Here is a 17,498-nt window from a genome sequence, read left to right as displayed (position 1 = left end):
AAATAACATACTTTCACGCAGACTCTCACCTCACAGTTATCAAATCATATGTTGACACAAACATGGTTTAAGCAAAGTAATCAACTATTCTTGACCTTGCTTATATGTAGCTTAAATTAAGGTAGTTATACTAAGTCCGATGTGGTCTAGTGGTTAGGATTTCTGGTTTTCACCCAGACGGCCCGGGTTCGATTCCCGGCATCGGAGCTTTAGTTTTTGGTCATCTTTATCACATTACTGTTGTTGTAATACATGCCATTAAGGGAAAAAAAGTTGAGTTTCAGATGAGGAGATTATTTAGTTAAGACCTTTCTGACTTTCATCTGACAAAGAAAATAATTCATCCTTTGAATGACATAGATTTGTAAACGAACACTTTCAAAAAAGACCGTAGTAGTTCTTTATATGTTGTAACACCGTCGCACATTTCAAACAAACGTCCATTATTGTTAAGTATTGAAACTGTAATGCTTTGCATTCCTCATTCTTCATTGCCAGTTGGTACATTAGAAAGTGGCAAAGATAAGAAAAAAGAAATGCATCGGCCGGGAATCGAACCCGGGCCGCCCGCGTGGCAGGCGAGCATTCTACCACTGAACCACCGATGCTTATAACCCAAGATGTCTAACTCGATCATATAAGGACAGTACATGATTACCACGTGTTACATGGTATGTATGATAGATGGCATGTTTATTATACATTATTGTCGGTACAACATGTAGAAACACGAAAAACATGTTTGACAAGAGAAAATCGACGGGCATTTAGTACTTATTCAATTGGTAATCTGCGACATAATCTCGCGACTCAAATGCTATGCTTAGTATGCCGGCGGTTTCGCGTCTTATTCAAATGAAACCGCTTCACAATGAAAATTAAGATGTAAAAAGGGGGAGTGGTTAATTAATCCAATTCTGTGAATGAACATTAATTACGCGTCCACTGTACATAAATTTCAGGTTGGAAGGTTTTGCCGACAAACTACCTGTACATTACCAATGCCGTGAGATTTTTTTTTTTTTTAGATCGAACAAAAAACACTTTCAAAGCATTACTGCTTTAAGTGTGGATAAGAAAGGTAGAAAGGATTAACTTTGAAATAACATACTTTCACGCAGACTCTCACCTCACAGTTATCAAATCATATGTTGACACAAACATGGTTTAAGCAAAGTAATCAACTATTCTTGACCTTGCTTATATGTAGCTTAAATTAAGGTAGTTATACTAAGTCCGATGTGGTCTAGTGGTTAGGATTTCTGGTTTTCACCCAGACGGCCCGGGTTCGATTCCCGGCATCGGAGCTTTAGTTTTTGGTCATCTTTATCACATTACTGTTGTTGTAATACATGCCATTAAGGGAAAAAAAGTTGAGTTTCAGATGAGGAGATTATTTAGTTAAGACCTTTCTGACTTTCATCTGACAAAGAAAATAATTCATCCTTTGAATGACATAGATTTGTAAACGAACACTTTCAAAAAAGACCGTAGTAGTTCTTTATATGTTGTAACACCGTCGCACATTTCAAACAAACGTCCATTATTGTTAAGTATTGAAACTGTAATGCTTTGCATTCCTCATTCTTCATTGCCAGTTGGTACATTAGAAAGTGGCAAAGATAAGAAAAAAGAAATGCATCGGCCGGGAATCGAACCCGGGCCGCCCGCGTGGCAGGCGAGCATTCTACCACTGAACCACCGATGCTTATAACCCAAGATGTCTAACTCGATCATATAAGGACAGTACATGATTACCACGTGTTACATGGTATGTATGATAGATGGCATGTTTATTATACATTATTGTCGGTACAACATGTAGAAACACGAAAAACATGTTTGACAAGAGAAAATCGACGGGCATTTAGTACTTATTCAATTGGTAATCTGCGACATAATCTCGCGACTCAAATGCTATGCTTAGTATGCCGGCGGTTTCGCGTCTTATTCAAATGAAACCGCTTCACAATGAAAATTAAGATGTAAAAAGGGGGAGTGGTTAATTAATCCAATTCTGTGAATGAACATTAATTACGCGTCCACTGTACATAAATTTCAGGTTGGAAGGTTTTGCCGACAAACTACCTGTACATTACCAATGCCGTGAGATTTTTTTTTTTTTTAGATCGAACAAAAAACACTTTCAAAGCATTACTGCTTTAAGTGTGGATAAGAAAGGTAGAAAGGATTAACTTTGAAATAACATACTTTCACGCAGACTCTCACCTCACAGTTATCAAATCATATGTTGACACAAACATGGTTTAAGCAAAGTAATCAACTATTCTTGACCTTGCTTATATGTAGCTTAAATTAAGGTAGTTATACTAAGTCCGATGTGGTCTAGTGGTTAGGATTTCTGGTTTTCACCCAGACGGCCCGGGTTCGATTCCCGGCATCGGAGCTTTAGTTTTTGGTCATCTTTATCACATTACTGTTGTTGTAATACATGCCATTAAGGGAAAAAAAGTTGAGTTTCAGATGAGGAGATTATTTAGTTAAGACCTTTCTGACTTTCATCTGACAAAGAAAATAATTCATCCTTTGAATGACATAGATTTGTAAACGAACACTTTCAAAAAAGACCGTAGTAGTTCTTTATATGTTGTAACACCGTCGCACATTTCAAACAAACGTCCATTATTGTTAAGTATTGAAACTGTAATGCTTTGCATTCCTCATTCTTCATTGCCAGTTGGTACATTAGAAAGTGGCAAAGATAAGAAAAAAGAAATGCATCGGCCGGGAATCGAACCCGGGCCGCCCGCGTGGCAGGCGAGCATTCTACCACTGAACCACCGATGCTTATAACCCAAGATGTCTAACTCGATCATATAAGGACAGTACATGATTACCACGTGTTACATGGTATGTATGATAGATGGCATGTTTATTATACATTATTGTCGGTACAACATGTAGAAACACGAAAAACATGTTTGACAAGAGAAAATCGACGGGCATTTAGTACTTATTCAATTGGTAATCTGCGACATAATCTCGCGACTCAAATGCTATGCTTAGTATGCCGGCGGTTTCGCGTCTTATTCAAATGAAACCGCTTCACAATGAAAATTAAGATGTAAAAAGGGGGAGTGGTTAATTAATCCAATTCTGTGAATGAACATTAATTACGCGTCCACTGTACATAAATTTCAGGTTGGAAGGTTTTGCCGACAAACTACCTGTACATTACCAATGCCGTGAGATTTTTTTTTTTTTTAGATCGAACAAAAAACACTTTCAAAGCATTACTGCTTTAAGTGTGGATAAGAAAGGTAGAAAGGATTAACTTTGAAATAACATACTTTCACGCAGACTCTCACCTCACAGTTATCAAATCATATGTTGACACAAACATGGTTTAAGCAAAGTAATCAACTATTCTTGACCTTGCTTATATGTAGCTTAAATTAAGGTAGTTATACTAAGTCCGATGTGGTCTAGTGGTTAGGATTTCTGGTTTTCACCCAGACGGCCCGGGTTCGATTCCCGGCATCGGAGCTTTAGTTTTTGGTCATCTTTATCACATTACTGTTGTTGTAATACATGCCATTAAGGGAAAAAAAGTTGAGTTTCAGATGAGGAGATTATTTAGTTAAGACCTTTCTGACTTTCATCTGACAAAGAAAATAATTCATCCTTTGAATGACATAGATTTGTAAACGAACACTTTCAAAAAAGACCGTAGTAGTTCTTTATATGTTGTAACACCGTCGCACATTTCAAACAAACGTCCATTATTGTTAAGTATTGAAACTGTAATGCTTTGCATTCCTCATTCTTCATTGCCAGTTGGTACATTAGAAAGTGGCAAAGATAAGAAAAAAGAAATGCATCGGCCGGGAATCGAACCCGGGCCGCCCGCGTGGCAGGCGAGCATTCTACCACTGAACCACCGATGCTTATAACCCAAGATGTCTAACTCGATCATATAAGGACAGTACATGATTACCACGTGTTACATGGTATGTATGATAGATGGCATGTTTATTATACATTATTGTCGGTACAACATGTAGAAACACGAAAAACATGTTTGACAAGAGAAAATCGACGGGCATTTAGTACTTATTCAATTGGTAATCTGCGACATAATCTCGCGACTCAAATGCTATGCTTAGTATGCCGGCGGTTTCGCGTCTTATTCAAATGAAACCGCTTCACAATGAAAATTAAGATGTAAAAAGGGGGAGTGGTTAATTAATCCAATTCTGTGAATGAACATTAATTACGCGTCCACTGTACATAAATTTCAGGTTGGAAGGTTTTGCCGACAAACTACCTGTACATTACCAATGCCGTGAGATTTTTTTTTTTTTTAGATCGAACAAAAAACACTTTCAAAGCATTACTGCTTTAAGTGTGGATAAGAAAGGTAGAAAGGATTAACTTTGAAATAACATACTTTCACGCAGACTCTCACCTCACAGTTATCAAATCATATGTTGACACAAACATGGTTTAAGCAAAGTAATCAACTATTCTTGACCTTGCTTATATGTAGCTTAAATTAAGGTAGTTATACTAAGTCCGATGTGGTCTAGTGGTTAGGATTTCTGGTTTTCACCCAGACGGCCCGGGTTCGATTCCCGGCATCGGAGCTTTAGTTTTTGGTCATCTTTATCACATTACTGTTGTTGTAATACATGCCATTAAGGGAAAAAAAGTTGAGTTTCAGATGAGGAGATTATTTAGTTAAGACCTTTCTGACTTTCATCTGACAAAGAAAATAATTCATCCTTTGAATGACATAGATTTGTAAACGAACACTTTCAAAAAAGACCGTAGTAGTTCTTTATATGTTGTAACACCGTCGCACATTTCAAACAAACGTCCATTATTGTTAAGTATTGAAACTGTAATGCTTTGCATTCCTCATTCTTCATTGCCAGTTGGTACATTAGAAAGTGGCAAAGATAAGAAAAAAGAAATGCATCGGCCGGGAATCGAACCCGGGCCGCCCGCGTGGCAGGCGAGCATTCTACCACTGAACCACCGATGCTTATAACCCAAGATGTCTAACTCGATCATATAAGGACAGTACATGATTACCACGTGTTACATGGTATGTATGATAGATGGCATGTTTATTATACATTATTGTCGGTACAACATGTAGAAACACGAAAAACATGTTTGACAAGAGAAAATCGACGGGCATTTAGTACTTATTCAATTGGTAATCTGCGACATAATCTCGCGACTCAAATGCTATGCTTAGTATGCCGGCGGTTTCGCGTCTTATTCAAATGAAACCGCTTCACAATGAAAATTAAGATGTAAAAAGGGGGAGTGGTTAATTAATCCAATTCTGTGAATGAACATTAATTACGCGTCCACTGTACATAAATTTCAGGTTGGAAGGTTTTGCCGACAAACTACCTGTACATTACCAATGCCGTGAGATTTTTTTTTTTTTTAGATCGAACAAAAAACACTTTCAAAGCATTACTGCTTTAAGTGTGGATAAGAAAGGTAGAAAGGATTAACTTTGAAATAACATACTTTCACGCAGACTCTCACCTCACAGTTATCAAATCATATGTTGACACAAACATGGTTTAAGCAAAGTAATCAACTATTCTTGACCTTGCTTATATGTAGCTTAAATTAAGGTAGTTATACTAAGTCCGATGTGGTCTAGTGGTTAGGATTTCTGGTTTTCACCCAGACGGCCCGGGTTCGATTCCCGGCATCGGAGCTTTAGTTTTTGGTGATCTTTATCACATTACTGTTGTTGTAATACATGCCATTAAGGGAAAAAAAGTTGAGTTTCAGATGAGGAGATTATTTAGTTAAGACCTTTCTGACTTTCATCTGACAAAGAAAATAATTCATCCTTTGAATGACATAGATTTGTAAACGAACACTTTCAAAAAAGACCGTAGTAGTTCTTTATATGTTGTAACACCGTCGCACATTTCAAACAAACGTCCATTATTGTTAAGTATTGAAACTGTAATGCTTTGCATTCCTCATTCTTCATTGCCAGTTGGTACATTAGAAAGTGGCAAAGATAAGAAAAAAGAAATGCATCGGCCGGGAATCGAACCCGGGCCGCCCGCGTGGCAGGCGAGCATTCTACCACTGAACCACCGATGCTTATAACCCAAGATGTCTAACTCGATCATATAAGGACAGTACATGATTACCACGTGTTACATGGTATGTATGATAGATGGCATGTTTATTATACATTATTGTCGGTACAACATGTAGAAACACGAAAAACATGTTTGACAAGAGAAAATCGACGGGCATTTAGTACTTATTCAATTGGTAATCTGCGACATAATCTCGCGACTCAAATGCTATGCTTAGTATGCCGGCGGTTTCGCGTCTTATTCAAATGAAACCGCTTCACAATGAAAATTAAGATGTAAAAAGGGGGAGTGGTTAATTAATCCAATTCTGTGAATGAACATTAATTACGCGTCCACTGTACATAAATTTCAGGTTGGAAGGTTTTGCCGACAAACTACCTGTACATTACCAATGCCGTGAGATTTTTTTTTTTTTTAGATCGAACAAAAAACACTTTCAAAGCATTACTGCTTTAAGTGTGGATAAGAAAGGTAGAAAGGATTAACTTTGAAATAACATACTTTCACGCAGACTCTCACCTCACAGTTATCAAATCATATGTTGACACAAACATGGTTTAAGCAAAGTAATCAACTATTCTTGACCTTGCTTATATGTAGCTTAAATTAAGGTAGTTATACTAAGTCCGATGTGGTCTAGTGGTTAGGATTTCTGGTTTTCACCCAGACGGCCCGGGTTCGATTCCCGGCATCGGAGCTTTAGTTTTTGGTCATCTTTATCACATTACTGTTGTTGTAATACATGCCATTAAGGGAAAAAAAGTTGAGTTTCAGATGAGGAGATTATTTAGTTAAGACCTTTCTGACTTTCATCTGACAAAGAAAATAATTCATCCTTTGAATGACATAGATTTGTAAACGAACACTTTCAAAAAAGACCGTAGTAGTTCTTTATATGTTGTAACACCGTCGCACATTTCAAACAAACGTCCATTATTGTTAAGTATTGAAACTGTAATGCTTTGCATTCCTCATTCTTCATTGCCAGTTGGTACATTAGAAAGTGGCAAAGATAAGAAAAAAGAAATGCATCGGCCGGGAATCGAACCCGGGCCGCCCGCGTGGCAGGCGAGCATTCTACCACTGAACCACCGATGCTTATAACCCAAGATGTCTAACTCGATCATATAAGGACAGTACATGATTACCACGTGTTACATGGTATGTATGATAGATGGCATGTTTATTATACATTATTGTCGGTACAACATGTAGAAACACGAAAAACATGTTTGACAAGAGAAAATCGACGGGCATTTAGTACTTATTCAATTGGTAATCTGCGACATAATCTCGCGACTCAAATGCTATGCTTAGTATGCCGGCGGTTTCGCGTCTTATTCAAATGAAACCGCTTCACAATGAAAATTAAGATGTAAAAAGGGGGAGTGGTTAATTAATCCAATTCTGTGAATGAACATTAATTACGCGTCCACTGTACATAAATTTCAGGTTGGAAGGTTTTGCCGACAAACTACCTGTACATTACCAATGCCGTGAGATTTTTTTTTTTTTTAGATCGAACAAAAAACACTTTCAAAGCATTACTGCTTTAAGTGTGGATAAGAAAGGTAGAAAGGATTAACTTTGAAATAACATACTTTCACGCAGACTCTCACCTCACAGTTATCAAATCATATGTTGACACAAACATGGTTTAAGCAAAGTAATCAACTATTCTTGACCTTGCTTATATGTAGCTTAAATTAAGGTAGTTATACTAAGTCCGATGTGGTCTAGTGGTTAGGATTTCTGGTTTTCACCCAGACGGCCCGGGTTCGATTCCCGGCATCGGAGCTTTAGTTTTTGGTCATCTTTATCACATTACTGTTGTTGTAATACATGCCATTAAGGGAAAAAAAGTTGAGTTTCAGATGAGGAGATTATTTAGTTAAGACCTTTCTGACTTTCATCTGACAAAGAAAATAATTCATCCTTTGAATGACATAGATTTGTAAACGAACACTTTCAAAAAAGACCGTAGTAGTTCTTTATATGTTGTAACACCGTCGCACATTTCAAACAAACGTCCATTATTGTTAAGTATTGAAACTGTAATGCTTTGCATTCCTCATTCTTCATTGCCAGTTGGTACATTAGAAAGTGGCAAAGATAAGAAAAAAGAAATGCATCGGCCGGGAATCGAACCCGGGCCGCCCGCGTGGCAGGCGAGCATTCTACCACTGAACCACCGATGCTTATAACCCAAGATGTCTAACTCGATCATATAAGGACAGTACATGATTACCACGTGTTACATGGTATGTATGATAGATGGCATGTTTATTATACATTATTGTCGGTACAACATGTAGAAACACGAAAAACATGTTTGACAAGAGAAAATCGACGGGCATTTAGTACTTATTCAATTGGTAATCTGCGACATAATCTCGCGACTCAAATGCTATGCTTAGTATGCCGGCGGTTTCGCGTCTTATTCAAATGAAACCGCTTCACAATGAAAATTAAGATGTAAAAAGGGGGAGTGGTTAATTAATCCAATTCTGTGAATGAACATTAATTACGCGTCCACTGTACATAAATTTCAGGTTGGAAGGTTTTGCCGACAAACTACCTGTACATTACCAATGCCGTGAGATTTTTTTTTTTTTTAGATCGAACAAAAAACACTTTCAAAGCATTACTGCTTTAAGTGTGGATAAGAAAGGTAGAAAGGATTAACTTTGAAATAACATACTTTCACGCAGACTCTCACCTCACAGTTATCAAATCATATGTTGACACAAACATGGTTTAAGCAAAGTAATCAACTATTCTTGACCTTGCTTATATGTAGCTTAAATTAAGGTAGTTATACTAAGTCCGATGTGGTCTAGTGGTTAGGATTTCTGGTTTTCACCCAGACGGCCCGGGTTCGATTCCCGGCATCGGAGCTTTAGTTTTTGGTCATCTTTATCACATTACTGTTGTTGTAATACATGCCATTAAGGGAAAAAAAGTTGAGTTTCAGATGAGGAGATTATTTAGTTAAGACCTTTCTGACTTTCATCTGACAAAGAAAATAATTCATCCTTTGAATGACATAGATTTGTAAACGAACACTTTCAAAAAAGACCGTAGTAGTTCTTTATATGTTGTAACACCGTCGCACATTTCAAACAAACGTCCATTATTGTTAAGTATTGAAACTGTAATGCTTTGCATTCCTCATTCTTCATTGCCAGTTGGTACATTAGAAAGTGGCAAAGATAAGAAAAAAGAAATGCATCGGCCGGGAATCGAACCCGGGCCGCCCGCGTGGCAGGCGAGCATTCTACCACTGAACCACCGATGCTTATAACCCAAGATGTCTAACTCGATCATATAAGGACAGTACATGATTACCACGTGTTACATGGTATGTATGATAGATGGCATGTTTATTATACATTATTGTCGGTACAACATGTAGAAACACGAAAAACATGTTTGACAAGAGAAAATCGACGGGCATTTAGTACTTATTCAATTGGTAATCTGCGACATAATCTCGCGACTCAAATGCTATGCTTAGTATGCCGGCGGTTTCGCGTCTTATTCAAATGAAACCGCTTCACAATGAAAATTAAGATGTAAAAAGGGGGAGTGGTTAATTAATCCAATTCTGTGAATGAACATTAATTACGCGTCCACTGTACATAAATTTCAGGTTGGAAGGTTTTGCCGACAAACTACCTGTACATTACCAATGCCGTGAGATTTTTTTTTTTTTTAGATCGAACAAAAAACACTTTCAAAGCATTACTGCTTTAAGTGTGGATAAGAAAGGTAGAAAGGATTAACTTTGAAATAACATACTTTCACGCAGACTCTCACCTCACAGTTATCAAATCATATGTTGACACAAACATGGTTTAAGCAAAGTAATCAACTATTCTTGACCTTGCTTATATGTAGCTTAAATTAAGGTAGTTATACTAAGTCCGATGTGGTCTAGTGGTTAGGATTTCTGGTTTTCACCCAGACGGCCCGGGTTCGATTCCCGGCATCGGAGCTTTAGTTTTTGGTCATCTTTATCACATTACTGTTGTTGTAATACATGCCATTAAGGGAAAAAAAGTTGAGTTTCAGATGAGGAGATTATTTAGTTAAGACCTTTCTGACTTTCATCTGACAAAGAAAATAATTCATCCTTTGAATGACATAGATTTGTAAACGAACACTTTCAAAAAAGACCGTAGTAGTTCTTTATATGTTGTAACACCGTCGCACATTTCAAACAAACGTCCATTATTGTTAAGTATTGAAACTGTAATGCTTTGCATTCCTCATTCTTCATTGCCAGTTGGTACATTAGAAAGTGGCAAAGATAAGAAAAAAGAAATGCATCGGCCGGGAATCGAACCCGGGCCGCCCGCGTGGCAGGCGAGCATTCTACCACTGAACCACCGATGCTTATAACCCAAGATGTCTAACTCGATCATATAAGGACAGTACATGATTACCACGTGTTACATGGTATGTATGATAGATGGCATGTTTATTATACATTATTGTCGGTACAACATGTAGAAACACGAAAAACATGTTTGACAAGAGAAAATCGACGGGCATTTAGTACTTATTCAATTGGTAATCTGCGACATAATCTCGCGACTCAAATGCTATGCTTAGTATGCCGGCGGTTTCGCGTCTTATTCAAATGAAACCGCTTCACAATGAAAATTAAGATGTAAAAAGGGGGAGTGGTTAATTAATCCAATTCTGTGAATGAACATTAATTACGCGTCCACTGTACATAAATTTCAGGTTGGAAGGTTTTGCCGACAAACTACCTGTACATTACCAATGCCGTGAGATTTTTTTTTTTTTTAGATCGAACAAAAAACACTTTCAAAGCATTACTGCTTTAAGTGTGGATAAGAAAGGTAGAAAGGATTAACTTTGAAATAACATACTTTCACGCAGACTCTCACCTCACAGTTATCAAATCATATGTTGACACAAACATGGTTTAAGCAAAGTAATCAACTATTCTTGACCTTGCTTATATGTAGCTTAAATTAAGGTAGTTATACTAAGTCCGATGTGGTCTAGTGGTTAGGATTTCTGGTTTTCACCCAGACGGCCCGGGTTCGATTCCCGGCATCGGAGCTTTAGTTTTTGGTCATCTTTATCACATTACTGTTGTTGTAATACATGCCATTAAGGGAAAAAAAGTTGAGTTTCAGATGAGGAGATTATTTAGTTAAGACCTTTCTGACTTTCATCTGACAAAGAAAATAATTCATCCTTTGAATGACATAGATTTGTAAACGAACACTTTCAAAAAAGACCGTAGTAGTTCTTTATATGTTGTAACACCGTCGCACATTTCAAACAAACGTCCATTATTGTTAAGTATTGAAACTGTAATGCTTTGCATTCCTCATTCTTCATTGCCAGTTGGTACATTAGAAAGTGGCAAAGATAAGAAAAAAGAAATGCATCGGCCGGGAATCGAACCCGGGCCGCCCGCGTGGCAGGCGAGCATTCTACCACTGAACCACCGATGCTTATAACCCAAGATGTCTAACTCGATCATATAAGGACAGTACATGATTACCACGTGTTACATGGTATGTATGATAGATGGCATGTTTATTATACATTATTGTCGGTACAACATGTAGAAACACGAAAAACATGTTTGACAAGAGAAAATCGACGGGCATTTAGTACTTATTCAATTGGTAATCTGCGACATAATCTCGCGACTCAAATGCTATGCTTAGTATGCCGGCGGTTTCGCGTCTTATTCAAATGAAACCGCTTCACAATGAAAATTAAGATGTAAAAAGGGGGAGTGGTTAATTAATCCAATTCTGTGAATGAACATTAATTACGCGTCCACTGTACATAAATTTCAGGTTGGAAGGTTTTGCCGACAAACTACCTGTACATTACCAATGCCGTGAGATTTTTTTTTTTTTTAGATCGAACAAAAAACACTTTCAAAGCATTACTGCTTTAAGTGTGGATAAGAAAGGTAGAAAGGATTAACTTTGAAATAACATACTTTCACGCAGACTCTCACCTCACAGTTATCAAATCATATGTTGACACAAACATGGTTTAAGCAAAGTAATCAACTATTCTTGACCTTGCTTATATGTAGCTTAAATTAAGGTAGTTATACTAAGTCCGATGTGGTCTAGTGGTTAGGATTTCTGGTTTTCACCCAGACGGCCCGGGTTCGATTCCCGGCATCGGAGCTTTAGTTTTTGGTCATCTTTATCACATTACTGTTGTTGTAATACATGCCATTAAGGGAAAAAAAGTTGAGTTTCAGATGAGGAGATTATTTAGTTAAGACCTTTCTGACTTTCATCTGACAAAGAAAATAATTCATCCTTTGAATGACATAGATTTGTAAACGAACACTTTCAAAAAAGACCGTAGTAGTTCTTTATATGTTGTAACACCGTCGCACATTTCAAACAAACGTCCATTATTGTTAAGTATTGAAACTGTAATGCTTTGCATTCCTCATTCTTCATTGCCAGTTGGTACATTAGAAAGTGGCAAAGATAAGAAAAAAGAAATGCATCGGCCGGGAATCGAACCCGGGCCGCCCGCGTGGCAGGCGAGCATTCTACCACTGAACCACCGATGCTTATAACCCAAGATGTCTAACTCGATCATATAAGGACAGTACATGATTACCACGTGTTACATGGTATGTATGATAGATGGCATGTTTATTATACATTATTGTCGGTACAACATGTAGAAACACGAAAAACATGTTTGACAAGAGAAAATCGACGGGCATTTAGTACTTATTCAATTGGTAATCTGCGACATAATCTCGCGACTCAAATGCTATGCTTAGTATGCCGGCGGTTTCGCGTCTTATTCAAATGAAACCGCTTCACAATGAAAATTAAGATGTAAAAAGGGGGAGTGGTTAATTAATCCAATTCTGTGAATGAACATTAATTACGCGTCCACTGTACATAAATTTCAGGTTGGAAGGTTTTGCCGACAAACTACCTGTACATTACCAATGCCGTGAGATTTTTTTTTTTTTTAGATCGAACAAAAAACACTTTCAAAGCATTACTGCTTTAAGTGTGGATAAGAAAGGTAGAAAGGATTAACTTTGAAATAACATACTTTCACGCAGACTCTCACCTCACAGTTATCAAATCATATGTTGACACAAACATGGTTTAAGCAAAGTAATCAACTATTCTTGACCTTGCTTATATGTAGCTTAAATTAAGGTAGTTATACTAAGTCCGATGTGGTCTAGTGGTTAGGATTTCTGGTTTTCACCCAGACGGCCCGGGTTCGATTCCCGGCATCGGAGCTTTAGTTTTTGGTCATCTTTATCACATTACTGTTGTTGTAATACATGCCATTAAGGGAAAAAAAGTTGAGTTTCAGATGAGGAGATTATTTAGTTAAGACCTTTCTGACTTTCATCTGACAAAGAAAATAATTCATCCTTTGAATGACATAGATTTGTAAACGAACACTTTCAAAAAAGACCGTAGTAGTTCTTTATATGTTGTAACACCGTCGCACATTTCAAACAAACGTCCATTATTGTTAAGTATTGAAACTGTAATGCTTTGCATTCCTCATTCTTCATTGCCAGTTGGTACATTAGAAAGTGGCAAAGATAAGAAAAAAGAAATGCATCGGCCGGGAATCGAACCCGGGCCGCCCGCGTGGCAGGCGAGCATTCTACCACTGAACCACCGATGCTTATAACCCAAGATGTCTAACTCGATCATATAAGGACAGTACATGATTACCACGTGTTACATGGTATGTATGATAGATGGCATGTTTATTATACATTATTGTCGGTACAACATGTAGAAACACGAAAAACATGTTTGACAAGAGAAAATCGACGGGCATTTAGTACTTATTCAATTGGTAATCTGCGACATAATCTCGCGACTCAAATGCTATGCTTAGTATGCCGGCGGTTTCGCGTCTTATTCAAATGAAACCGCTTCACAATGAAAATTAAGATGTAAAAAGGGGGAGTGGTTAATTAATCCAATTCTGTGAATGAACATTAATTACGCGTCCACTGTACATAAATTTCAGGTTGGAAGGTTTTGCCGACAAACTACCTGTACATTACCAATGCCGTGAGATTTTTTTTTTTTTTAGATCGAACAAAAAACACTTTCAAAGCATTACTGCTTTAAGTGTGGATAAGAAAGGTAGAAAGGATTAACTTTGAAATAACATACTTTCACGCAGACTCTCACCTCACAGTTATCAAATCATATGTTGACACAAACATGGTTTAAGCAAAGTAATCAACTATTCTTGACCTTGCTTATATGTAGCTTAAATTAAGGTAGTTATACTAAGTCCGATGTGGTCTAGTGGTTAGGATTTCTGGTTTTCACCCAGACGGCCCGGGTTCGATTCCCGGCATCGGAGCTTTAGTTTTTGGTCATCTTTATCACATTACTGTTGTTGTAATACATGCCATTAAGGGAAAAAAAGTTGAGTTTCAGATGAGGAGATTATTTAGTTAAGACCTTTCTGACTTTCATCTGACAAAGAAAATAATTCATCCTTTGAATGACATAGATTTGTAAACGAACACTTTCAAAAAAGACCGTAGTAGTTCTTTATATGTTGTAACACCGTCGCACATTTCAAACAAACGTCCATTATTGTTAAGTATTGAAACTGTAATGCTTTGCATTCCTCATTCTTCATTGCCAGTTGGTACATTAGAAAGTGGCAAAGATAAGAAAAAAGAAATGCATCGGCCGGGAATCGAACCCGGGCCGCCCGCGTGGCAGGCGAGCATTCTACCACTGAACCACCGATGCTTATAACCCAAGATGTCTAACTCGATCATATAAGGACAGTACATGATTACCACGTGTTACATGGTATGTATGATAGATGGCATGTTTATTATACATTATTGTCGGTACAACATGTAGAAACACGAAAAACATGTTTGACAAGAGAAAATCGACGGGCATTTAGTACTTATTCAATTGGTAATCTGCGACATAATCTCGCGACTCAAATGCTATGCTTAGTATGCCGGCGGTTTCGCGTCTTATTCAAATGAAACCGCTTCACAATGAAAATTAAGATGTAAAAAGGGGGAGTGGTTAATTAATCCAATTCTGTGAATGAACATTAATTACGCGTCCACTGTACATAAATTTCAGGTTGGAAGGTTTTGCCGACAAACTACCTGTACATTACCAATGCCGTGAGATTTTTTTTTTTTTTAGATCGAACAAAAAACACTTTCAAAGCATTACTGCTTTAAGTGTGGATAAGAAAGGTAGAAAGGATTAACTTTGAAATAACATACTTTCACGCAGACTCTCACCTCACAGTTATCAAATCATATGTTGACACAAACATGGTTTAAGCAAAGTAATCAACTATTCTTGACCTTGCTTATATGTAGCTTAAATTAAGGTAGTTATACTAAGTCCGATGTGGTCTAGTGGTTAGGATTTCTGGTTTTCACCCAGACGGCCCGGGTTCGATTCCCGGCATCGGAGCTTTAGTTTTTGGTCATCTTTATCACATTACTGTTGTTGTAATACATGCCATTAAGGGAAAAAAAGTTGAGTTTCAGATGAGGAGATTATTTAGTTAAGACCTTTCTGACTTTCATCTGACAAAGAAAATAATTCATCCTTTGAATGACATAGATTTGTAAACGAACACTTTCAAAAAAGACCGTAGTAGTTCTTTATATGTTGTAACACCGTCGCACATTTCAAACAAACGTCCATTATTGTTAAGTATTGAAACTGTAATGCTTTGCATTCCTCATTCTTCATTGCCAGTTGGTACATTAGAAAGTGGCAAAGATAAGAAAAAAGAAATGCATCGGCCGGGAATCGAACCCGGGCCGCCCGCGTGGCAGGCGAGCATTCTACCACTGAACCACCGATGCTTATAACCCAAGATGTCTAACTCGATCATATAAGGACAGTACATGATTACCACGTGTTACATGGTATGTATGATAGATGGCATGTTTATTATACATTATTGTCGGTACAACATGTAGAAACACGAAAAACATGTTTGACAAGAGAAAATCGACGGGCATTTAGTACTTATTCAATTGGTAATCTGCGACATAATCTCGCGACTCAAATGCTATGCTTAGTATGCCGGCGGTTTCGCGTCTTATTCAAATGAAACCGCTTCACAATGAAAATTAAGATGTAAAAAGGGGGAGTGGTTAATTAATCCAATTCTGTGAATGAACATTAATTACGCGTCCACTGTACATAAATTTCAGGTTGGAAGGTTTTGCCGACAAACTACCTGTACATTACCAATGCCGTGAGATTTTTTTTTTTTTTAGATCGAACAAAAAACACTTTCAAAGCATTACTGCTTTAAGTGTGGATAAGAAAGGTAGAAAGGATTAACTTTGAAATAACATACTTTCACGCAGACTCTCACCTCACAGTTATCAAATCATATGTTGACACAAACATGGTTTAAGCAAAGTAATCAACTATTCTTGACCTTGCTTATATGTAGCTTAAATTAAGGTAGTTATACTAAGTCCGATGTGGTCTAGTGGTTAGGATTTCTGGTTTTCACCCAGACGGCCCGGGTTCGATTCCCGGCATCGGAGCTTTAGTTTTTGGTCATCTTTATCACATTACTGTTGTTGTAATACATGCCATTAAGGGAAAAAAAGTTGAGTTTCAGATGAGGAGATTATTTAGTTAAGACCTTTCTGACTTTCATCTGACAAAGAAAATAATTCATCCTTTGAATGACATAGATTTGTAAACGAACACTTTCAAAAAAGACCGTAGTAGTTCTTTATATGTTGTAACACCGTCGCACATTTCAAACAAACGTCCATTATTGTTAAGTATTGAAACTGTAATGCTTTGCATTCCTCATTCTTCATTGCCAGTTGGTACATTAGAAAGTGGCAAAGATAAGAAAAAAGAAATGCATCGGCCGGGAATCGAACCCGGGCCGCCCGCGTGGCAGGCGAGCATTCTACCACTGAACCACCGATGCTTATAACCCAAGATGTCTAACTCGATCATATAAGGACAGTACATGATTACCACGTGTTACATGGTATGTATGATAGATGGCATGTTTATTATACATTATTGTCGGTACAACATGTAGAAACACGAAAAACATGTTATAGTTTCATCTGTGTTGTGATTGAATGTTTACGGATGGAACTATATTATCATACATGTATGAATATGGAACTCTTTTACAGGATGCCGACCTTAAATTGACCCCGCTATAGGAATTGAAATACATTTCTTTCCCTTTCCTTAATGGGACCTTTTAATTTACTGACTTAAACCTTAATGAGGGACCGTTTACAATTTACATATATTTAACATTTAATGCTAATCTGTAATTAAATTTGAATCTTCCTTGTGTTTT

The 17,498-nt window shown here is 37.4% G+C and overlaps 32 non-coding genes across 32 annotated transcripts; 16 read left to right on the top strand and 16 right to left on the bottom strand.

The window, feature by feature from the left end:
* The first annotated feature begins 135 nt into the window (after positions 1-135).
* On the top strand, positions 136-207 carry Trnae-uuc (transfer RNA glutamic acid (anticodon UUC)). The gene has a single exon. It is a non-coding gene; the product is annotated as a tRNA-Glu (tRNA).
* A 330-nt stretch (positions 208-537) lies between these two features.
* Positions 538-608, bottom strand: Trnag-gcc (transfer RNA glycine (anticodon GCC)). The gene has a single exon. It is a non-coding gene; the product is annotated as a tRNA-Gly (tRNA).
* Positions 609-1,235: 627 nt separating this feature from the next.
* Trnae-uuc (transfer RNA glutamic acid (anticodon UUC)) lies at positions 1,236-1,307 on the top strand. Its single transcript has one exon. It is a non-coding gene; the product is annotated as a tRNA-Glu (tRNA).
* A 330-nt stretch (positions 1,308-1,637) lies between these two features.
* Positions 1,638-1,708, bottom strand: Trnag-gcc (transfer RNA glycine (anticodon GCC)). The gene has a single exon. It is a non-coding gene; the product is annotated as a tRNA-Gly (tRNA).
* Positions 1,709-2,335: 627 nt separating this feature from the next.
* Trnae-uuc (transfer RNA glutamic acid (anticodon UUC)) lies at positions 2,336-2,407 on the top strand. The gene has a single exon. It is a non-coding gene; the product is annotated as a tRNA-Glu (tRNA).
* Positions 2,408-2,737: 330 nt separating this feature from the next.
* Positions 2,738-2,808, bottom strand: Trnag-gcc (transfer RNA glycine (anticodon GCC)). The gene has a single exon. It is a non-coding gene; the product is annotated as a tRNA-Gly (tRNA).
* Positions 2,809-3,435: 627 nt separating this feature from the next.
* Trnae-uuc (transfer RNA glutamic acid (anticodon UUC)) lies at positions 3,436-3,507 on the top strand. The gene has a single exon. It is a non-coding gene; the product is annotated as a tRNA-Glu (tRNA).
* Positions 3,508-3,837: 330 nt separating this feature from the next.
* On the bottom strand, positions 3,838-3,908 carry Trnag-gcc (transfer RNA glycine (anticodon GCC)). The gene has a single exon. It is a non-coding gene; the product is annotated as a tRNA-Gly (tRNA).
* A 627-nt stretch (positions 3,909-4,535) lies between these two features.
* Trnae-uuc (transfer RNA glutamic acid (anticodon UUC)) lies at positions 4,536-4,607 on the top strand. The gene has a single exon. It is a non-coding gene; the product is annotated as a tRNA-Glu (tRNA).
* Positions 4,608-4,937: 330 nt separating this feature from the next.
* On the bottom strand, positions 4,938-5,008 carry Trnag-gcc (transfer RNA glycine (anticodon GCC)). Its single transcript has one exon. It is a non-coding gene; the product is annotated as a tRNA-Gly (tRNA).
* Positions 5,009-5,635: 627 nt separating this feature from the next.
* Positions 5,636-5,707, top strand: Trnae-uuc (transfer RNA glutamic acid (anticodon UUC)). The gene has a single exon. It is a non-coding gene; the product is annotated as a tRNA-Glu (tRNA).
* Positions 5,708-6,037: 330 nt separating this feature from the next.
* Trnag-gcc (transfer RNA glycine (anticodon GCC)) lies at positions 6,038-6,108 on the bottom strand. Its single transcript has one exon. It is a non-coding gene; the product is annotated as a tRNA-Gly (tRNA).
* A 627-nt stretch (positions 6,109-6,735) lies between these two features.
* Trnae-uuc (transfer RNA glutamic acid (anticodon UUC)) lies at positions 6,736-6,807 on the top strand. The gene has a single exon. It is a non-coding gene; the product is annotated as a tRNA-Glu (tRNA).
* A 330-nt stretch (positions 6,808-7,137) lies between these two features.
* Trnag-gcc (transfer RNA glycine (anticodon GCC)) lies at positions 7,138-7,208 on the bottom strand. The gene has a single exon. It is a non-coding gene; the product is annotated as a tRNA-Gly (tRNA).
* A 627-nt stretch (positions 7,209-7,835) lies between these two features.
* Trnae-uuc (transfer RNA glutamic acid (anticodon UUC)) lies at positions 7,836-7,907 on the top strand. The gene has a single exon. It is a non-coding gene; the product is annotated as a tRNA-Glu (tRNA).
* A 330-nt stretch (positions 7,908-8,237) lies between these two features.
* Trnag-gcc (transfer RNA glycine (anticodon GCC)) lies at positions 8,238-8,308 on the bottom strand. The gene has a single exon. It is a non-coding gene; the product is annotated as a tRNA-Gly (tRNA).
* Positions 8,309-8,935: 627 nt separating this feature from the next.
* On the top strand, positions 8,936-9,007 carry Trnae-uuc (transfer RNA glutamic acid (anticodon UUC)). The gene has a single exon. It is a non-coding gene; the product is annotated as a tRNA-Glu (tRNA).
* A 330-nt stretch (positions 9,008-9,337) lies between these two features.
* On the bottom strand, positions 9,338-9,408 carry Trnag-gcc (transfer RNA glycine (anticodon GCC)). The gene has a single exon. It is a non-coding gene; the product is annotated as a tRNA-Gly (tRNA).
* A 627-nt stretch (positions 9,409-10,035) lies between these two features.
* Positions 10,036-10,107, top strand: Trnae-uuc (transfer RNA glutamic acid (anticodon UUC)). The gene has a single exon. It is a non-coding gene; the product is annotated as a tRNA-Glu (tRNA).
* Positions 10,108-10,437: 330 nt separating this feature from the next.
* Trnag-gcc (transfer RNA glycine (anticodon GCC)) lies at positions 10,438-10,508 on the bottom strand. Its single transcript has one exon. It is a non-coding gene; the product is annotated as a tRNA-Gly (tRNA).
* A 627-nt stretch (positions 10,509-11,135) lies between these two features.
* Positions 11,136-11,207, top strand: Trnae-uuc (transfer RNA glutamic acid (anticodon UUC)). The gene has a single exon. It is a non-coding gene; the product is annotated as a tRNA-Glu (tRNA).
* A 330-nt stretch (positions 11,208-11,537) lies between these two features.
* On the bottom strand, positions 11,538-11,608 carry Trnag-gcc (transfer RNA glycine (anticodon GCC)). The gene has a single exon. It is a non-coding gene; the product is annotated as a tRNA-Gly (tRNA).
* A 627-nt stretch (positions 11,609-12,235) lies between these two features.
* Trnae-uuc (transfer RNA glutamic acid (anticodon UUC)) lies at positions 12,236-12,307 on the top strand. The gene has a single exon. It is a non-coding gene; the product is annotated as a tRNA-Glu (tRNA).
* Positions 12,308-12,637: 330 nt separating this feature from the next.
* Positions 12,638-12,708, bottom strand: Trnag-gcc (transfer RNA glycine (anticodon GCC)). The gene has a single exon. It is a non-coding gene; the product is annotated as a tRNA-Gly (tRNA).
* A 627-nt stretch (positions 12,709-13,335) lies between these two features.
* Trnae-uuc (transfer RNA glutamic acid (anticodon UUC)) lies at positions 13,336-13,407 on the top strand. The gene has a single exon. It is a non-coding gene; the product is annotated as a tRNA-Glu (tRNA).
* A 330-nt stretch (positions 13,408-13,737) lies between these two features.
* On the bottom strand, positions 13,738-13,808 carry Trnag-gcc (transfer RNA glycine (anticodon GCC)). Its single transcript has one exon. It is a non-coding gene; the product is annotated as a tRNA-Gly (tRNA).
* A 627-nt stretch (positions 13,809-14,435) lies between these two features.
* Trnae-uuc (transfer RNA glutamic acid (anticodon UUC)) lies at positions 14,436-14,507 on the top strand. The gene has a single exon. It is a non-coding gene; the product is annotated as a tRNA-Glu (tRNA).
* A 330-nt stretch (positions 14,508-14,837) lies between these two features.
* Positions 14,838-14,908, bottom strand: Trnag-gcc (transfer RNA glycine (anticodon GCC)). Its single transcript has one exon. It is a non-coding gene; the product is annotated as a tRNA-Gly (tRNA).
* A 627-nt stretch (positions 14,909-15,535) lies between these two features.
* Positions 15,536-15,607, top strand: Trnae-uuc (transfer RNA glutamic acid (anticodon UUC)). Its single transcript has one exon. It is a non-coding gene; the product is annotated as a tRNA-Glu (tRNA).
* A 330-nt stretch (positions 15,608-15,937) lies between these two features.
* On the bottom strand, positions 15,938-16,008 carry Trnag-gcc (transfer RNA glycine (anticodon GCC)). Its single transcript has one exon. It is a non-coding gene; the product is annotated as a tRNA-Gly (tRNA).
* Positions 16,009-16,635: 627 nt separating this feature from the next.
* Positions 16,636-16,707, top strand: Trnae-uuc (transfer RNA glutamic acid (anticodon UUC)). The gene has a single exon. It is a non-coding gene; the product is annotated as a tRNA-Glu (tRNA).
* Positions 16,708-17,037: 330 nt separating this feature from the next.
* Positions 17,038-17,108, bottom strand: Trnag-gcc (transfer RNA glycine (anticodon GCC)). The gene has a single exon. It is a non-coding gene; the product is annotated as a tRNA-Gly (tRNA).
* Positions 17,109-17,498: the final 390 nt, after the last annotated feature.

This window comes from Mytilus galloprovincialis, chromosome 11, assembly GCF_965363235.1.
Source record: "Mytilus galloprovincialis chromosome 11, xbMytGall1.hap1.1, whole genome shotgun sequence".
Classification (NCBI taxonomy): domain Eukaryota; kingdom Metazoa; phylum Mollusca; class Bivalvia; order Mytilida; family Mytilidae; genus Mytilus; species Mytilus galloprovincialis.
The sequence above is the reverse complement of the archived record's forward strand: the minus strand, read 5'-3'. Positions and strand labels throughout refer to the sequence as shown.